Below are 5,909 nucleotides of genomic sequence, written 5' to 3'. Positions count from 1 at the left end.
AGTTGGTTCTCCAGTGTCCTTCTGTCGGTTCTTCAGTGTCCTTCTGTTGGTTCTCCAGTGTCCTTCTGTCGGTTCTCCCGTTACCTTCTCTCAGTTCTCCAGTGGCCTTTTGTTGGTCTTACAGTGTCCTTTTGTTGGTCTTCAAGTGTCCTTCTGTCAGTTCTCCAGTGTCCTTCTGTCAGTTCTCCAGTATCCTTCTGTCAGTTCTCCAGTGTTCTTCTGTCGGTTCTCCTGTGTCCTTTGGTCAGTTCTCCAGTGTCCTTCTGTTCTCCAGTGTCCTTCTGTTCTCCAGTGTCCTTCTGTCAGTTCTCCAGTGTCCTTCTGTTCTCCAGTGTCTTTCTGTCGGTTCTCCAGTGTCCTTCTGTTCTCCAGTGTCCTTCTGTTCTCCAGTGTTCTTCTGTCGGTTCTCCAGTGTCCTTCTGTTCTCCAGTGTCTTTCTGTCGGTTCTCCAGTGTCCTTCTGTCGGTTCTCCAGTGTCCTTCTGTTCTCCAGTGTCTTTCTGTCGGTTCTCCAGTGTCCTTCTGTCGGTTCTCCAGTGTCCTTCTGTTCTCCAGTGTCTTTCTGTCGGTTCTCCAGTGTCCTTCTATTCTCCAGTGTCCTTCTGTTCTCCAGTGTCCTTCTGTTCTCCAGTGTCCTTCTGTTCTCCAGTGTCCTTCTTTTCTCCAGTGTCCTTCTGTCGGTTCTCCAGTGTCCTTCTTTTCTCCAGTGTCCTTCTGTCAGTTCTCCAGTGTCCTTCTGTCAGTTCTCCAGTGTCCTTCTGTCAGTTCTCCAGTGTCCTTCTGTCAGTTCTCCAGTGTCCTTCTGTTCTCCAGTGTCCTTCTTTTCTCCAGTGTCCTTCTGTCGGTTCTCCAGTGTCCTTCTGTTCTCCAGTGTCCTTCTTTTCTCCAGTGTCCTTCTGTTGGTTCTCCAGTGTCCTTCTGTCAGTTCTCCAGTGTCCTTCTGTCGGTTCTCCAGTGTCCTTCTGTCAGTTCTCCAGTGTCCTTCTGTCGGTTCTCCAGTGTCCTTCTGTCGGTTCTCCAGTGTCCTTCTGTTCTCCAGTGTCCTTCTTTTCTCCAGTGTCCTTCTGTTGGTTCTCCAGTGTCCTTCTGTCAGTTCTCCAGTGTCCTTCTGTCGGTTCTCCAGTGTCCTTCTGTCAGTTCTCCAGTGTCCTTCTGTCGGTTCTCCAGTGTCCTTCTGTCAGTTCTCCAGTGTCCTTCTGTCAGTTCTCCAGTGTCCTTCTGTCAGTTCTCCAGTGTCCTTCTGTCAGTTCTCCAGTGTCCTTCTGTCGGTTCTCCAGTGTCCTTCTGTCGGTTCTCCAGTGTCCTTCTGTCGGTTCTCCAGTGTCCTTCTGTCGGTTCTCCAGTGTCCTTCTGTCGGTTCTCCAGTGTCCTTCTGTCGGTTCTCCAGTGTCCTTCTGTCGGTTCTCCAGTGTCCTTCTGTCAGTTCTCCAGTGTCCTTCTGTCGGTTCTCCAGTGTCCTTCTGTCGGTTCTCCAGTGTCCTTCTGTCGGTTCTCCAGTGACCTTCTGTCAGCTCTCCAGTGTCCTTCTGTCGGTTCTCCAGTGTCCTTCTGTTCTCCAGGGTTTTTCTGTTGGTTCTGTGTTTTCAGGATGACCTGCTGGATCTGCTCTGCCACTTCTCTCGGCCTCATTGTTTACCATCATGATGCAGCTGAATGAGTTCCAGGCCTGAGTGCTGATGTTGAGTCCAGATGCAGCAGGGTTTGGTTTGTACGAGTCGAGCGTCTGTTCTCAATCACATGTGTTCCTGCTGAAATGAAGAAACCTTCTGACTCTCTTTAGCAAACCCATGATCCTGCAGTAGCCCTGAGCTGTGGAGTCTCTCTCTGTCTGATCCTCATGCGCTGACGGAGAGTGTGGACTCTCTGAGAGACGATGGATTCTCCAGCACTGCAGTGTTTGTTTAAGGTGATCTGCTCACTTCTGCTGCACCGACACCACAGACACAAGATAATGAGCAGTATTGAATGTAATAGAAAAGGAATGCTGAACTATTGAAATTTAATATTGAATAGAAATGACAGACTTCAGCTAATACTGCACATCAGCCCACATAAAACGCTGATATATGGCAATATGCAAATTACACACGTCACATACAGGTTCATATTGGATTTCGTTACATATATATATATATATGTGTGTGTGTGTGTGTGTGGGTGTGTGTGTGTGTGTGTGTGTGTCATATACAACATCTATTGCAAAAATAACCACTTATATATATCGTCAGCTTCGAATTGTAAGGTTCTATCTGACATTTTTGTCAAAATTGAGTTATTTACATATTCTTATTAAATAACAACTGAATTACATTATGGGATGTTTACATTTTAAGACTTTTTTGTTTTATTTCAGAAACAAATGTTACACACATACTGTTTGCTATGGAATGCCAAAACTTTGAAGCTCAATATCTCAAAATAATTTATAATTCCAATCACCTTATAATTCCAAGTTGACGATATGTATACATGTGTTCATATAAATAATTATTTTAAGTTTATTTAATTTATAAAGCACATTCAAAAAAAGAAATAATAAGCTGAAATAAAAAAGCTGGGGCTGACTAAAGTACTGTACATAAACAGCAAATAATAATAATATAAGATCAAGAAGTAGAAGCATCTGCTGAATGTAGCATGGGTTGACCAATTAAAACAGATCAACTGATTAATACGGTTAAATCCAAAACAGACAAATGTGTGAGCAGGGGATCATTCGAAGTTGTACAACCAAGCTGTTCCATAAATGATTGTAATTCCTTAAAAATACAATTATATATATTAAATATCTAATATATTTGAAAAATATGTACATATTTTTTATTCCAATAGTTGGAAAAATATATAAACATTAATGCTTTTTTCATTTGAATTATTTCAGTATATATATATATATATATATATATATATATATATATATATATATATATATATATATATATATATATTTTTTTTTTTTTTTTTATATATGCAAAATATATTGAACTTGTGTGCCATATACAGTCACTGGCCACTTTATTAGGTACACCTTACCAGTACCAGGTCGGCCCCCTTTTACCTCCAGATCTGTCTTAATCCTTGGTGTCAGAGATTCAGCAAGCTGCTGGAAATATTCCTCAGAGATTTTGCTCCATATTGTCATGATATCATCACACAGTTGCTGCAGATTTGTCGGCTGCACATCCATGATGCCAATCTCCCGTTCCACCACATCCCAAAGCTGCTCTATTGGATTGAGCTCTGGTGACTGTGGAGGCCATTTGAGTACAGTGAACTCATCGTCATGTTCACCAGTCTGAGATGATTGAGCTTTATGACATGCTGCGTTATCCTGCTGGAAGTAGCCATCAGAAGATGGAGACACTGTGCTCATAAAGGGATGGACATGGTCAGCAGCAATACTCAGGTAGGCTGTGGCGTTGATGCTCAATTGGTACTAATGGACCCAAAGTGTGCCTAAGTGTGTCTGAAAAGGCTAAACAAATAAACAAGTTTGTGGGAACACTACAATATGGGACACAATCATTAATAGATTAACACAGTATTCATCTTTATTATGCTAATGAAGGTGCAGTTGTTCATTAATGCATTAGTATATGATGAACTATAACTAATAAATGCTGTATAAACATTGTTCACTCATGTTAGTATATGCATAAACAAACATTACCTGTGTGTCTGATACTGTAAAGTCCTTTAACATGTTTTCACATGAGCTCTTCTGTTTATTTATTTACAGTGCAGGAAATCAGTTCATTCACCTTCCACAAGAGATTTACTCACAACATTACATGCATTTAACGGTTTAGTATTTAATTTAGTGGTTCACCTTATTTATTATTTTACAGAGTAATTATAGTTCCAGGTGCGCATGCATTCATGAATGAGGTCATGAGAGCTGCTCTCTCACAGGTCACTGATGCTGAAGTCATGTAAGCGTTTATCCAGGACTGGAGTGTGTTTCTCTGACATTGATCCGGGCTGTGTGCTGGTAAAATATGAAGACTGAAATGCCAGGCAGTGAATGTTTTATAGGCGCAGGATTGGGTTTCAGAGTGTCTTTCATTAGTTTTAATAAGCTGTGCTGAAGTAGCTGCGACTCCTCTGTCAGGGCCTGATTTATTCTTTTCATTAGTGGCGTGTTTAAGAGTCTCGCAGCTCTGCTTCACTGATTTATATCTGGAGATCCTCTGCTGACCGTGACGGCGGTGCAGGCTCTGTTTCAGGCCGTTTGTCCTCATTTACTGTTCATATGTGTTTTACAGGATTGCAGAGAATCTCTCGCTGGAAAATGTCATTTAATAAACTGAGTAAACCTGCTGAAACACTTAAGTTGGGTTAACAAAATCTCTCTGATTATGCACAGTTAATTTAACTAATCATTTCAGGTTTACTTGTTTCTTAAAGAAAAGTTAACCAATTACTTTAAAACAACAGGTTTACCCACACTGTATTAACTAAAATCAACTAACTGGTTTAAAAATAAAGGGTTTACACAATTTTGTGAGGTAAAGTCAACTAATTGTGTTAAAAACAGTTGTACTACTAAATAGTCAAATAAATGTGCTAAAATAGTGGGATTACTCACAAAAAATCACTTAAAAAAACAACACGTTCACTAACTTATCAAAATTAGGCCAACTCATCGCTTTAAAACCTACAGGTTTACACATTTTCTAACAGCAGTTAAATAATTACTTTAAAACATCAGGTTTACCCACTTTATATTTAATATAATCAACTAACTAGTTTAAAAATAAAGGGTTTACACAATTCTGTGAGGTAAAGTCAACTAATTGTGTTAAAAACAGTTGTACTGCTCATGAAAAAGTTAATTCATTGCTTAAAAACAACAAGTTTTCTCACTTTTAACAAAATAAAGTCAACGAACTGCTTTAAAAACAGTCGGTCTACACTATTACTGTGTAAAAAACAATATTTGTACAGAAAAACACAGTAGTCTTACTCATTGTTAACAAAACAGTCAAGTAAATGTGTTAAAATAGTGGAATTACTCACAAAAAATCACTCAATAAACAACATGTTCACTAACTTAGCAAAATTAGGCCAACAAATCACTTTAAAACCTACAGGTTTACACATTTTCTGAAAGTAAAGTCAACTAATTACTTTAAAACAACAGGTTCACCCACACTGTATTAACTAAAATCAACTAACTAGTTTAAAAATAAAGGTTTTACACACTTTTGTGAGGTAAAGTCAACTAATTGTGTTAAAAACAGTTGTATTACTCATGAAAAAGTGAATTAATTGTTTAACAACAACAGGCTTTCTCACTTGAGCCGCTTTAAAAAACAGTCGGTCTACACTATTTTATACGGTGAAGTCAACTAATTGTGTTAAAAAAAGTTTACTCAAGAAAAAAACAATCATTTTAACACAAAAGTCTTACTCACTGTTAACAAAATAGTCAAATACATGTGTTAAAATAATAGGAATACTCCCAAAACAATCACTTGAAAAACAACAGGTTCACTTATCAAAATTAGCTCAGTTAATCGCTTTAAAACCTTCAGGTTTACACATTTTCTGAAAGTGAAGTTAACTAATTACTTTAAAAACAACAGGTTCACCCACTTTGTATTAGGTCAACTAATTGGTTTAAAAATAAAGGGTTTACACAATTATATAAGGGGAATTGATGAACTATATTGGCTGTAGTGTATGTGTGTGTAAGGGTGTTTCCCAGAGATGGGTTGCAGCTGGAAGGGCATTCACTGCGGAAAACATATGCTGGAATAGTTGGCGGTTCATTCCGCTGTGGTGACCCCTGATTAGTAAAGGAACTAAGCTAAAAATAAATTGAATTGACTTATTTATGCATGTAATTATTAATCAATTAACTAATTTATGTATTTATTTATTTATGTGATTATTAATTAATGTGTG

The sequence above is a fragment of the Danio rerio genome, chromosome 9, assembly GCF_049306965.1.
Source record: "Danio rerio strain Tuebingen ecotype United States chromosome 9, GRCz12tu, whole genome shotgun sequence".
Classification (NCBI taxonomy): Eukaryota; Metazoa; Chordata; class Actinopteri; order Cypriniformes; family Danionidae; genus Danio; species Danio rerio.
Note: the sequence above shows the minus strand (reverse complement) of the source record.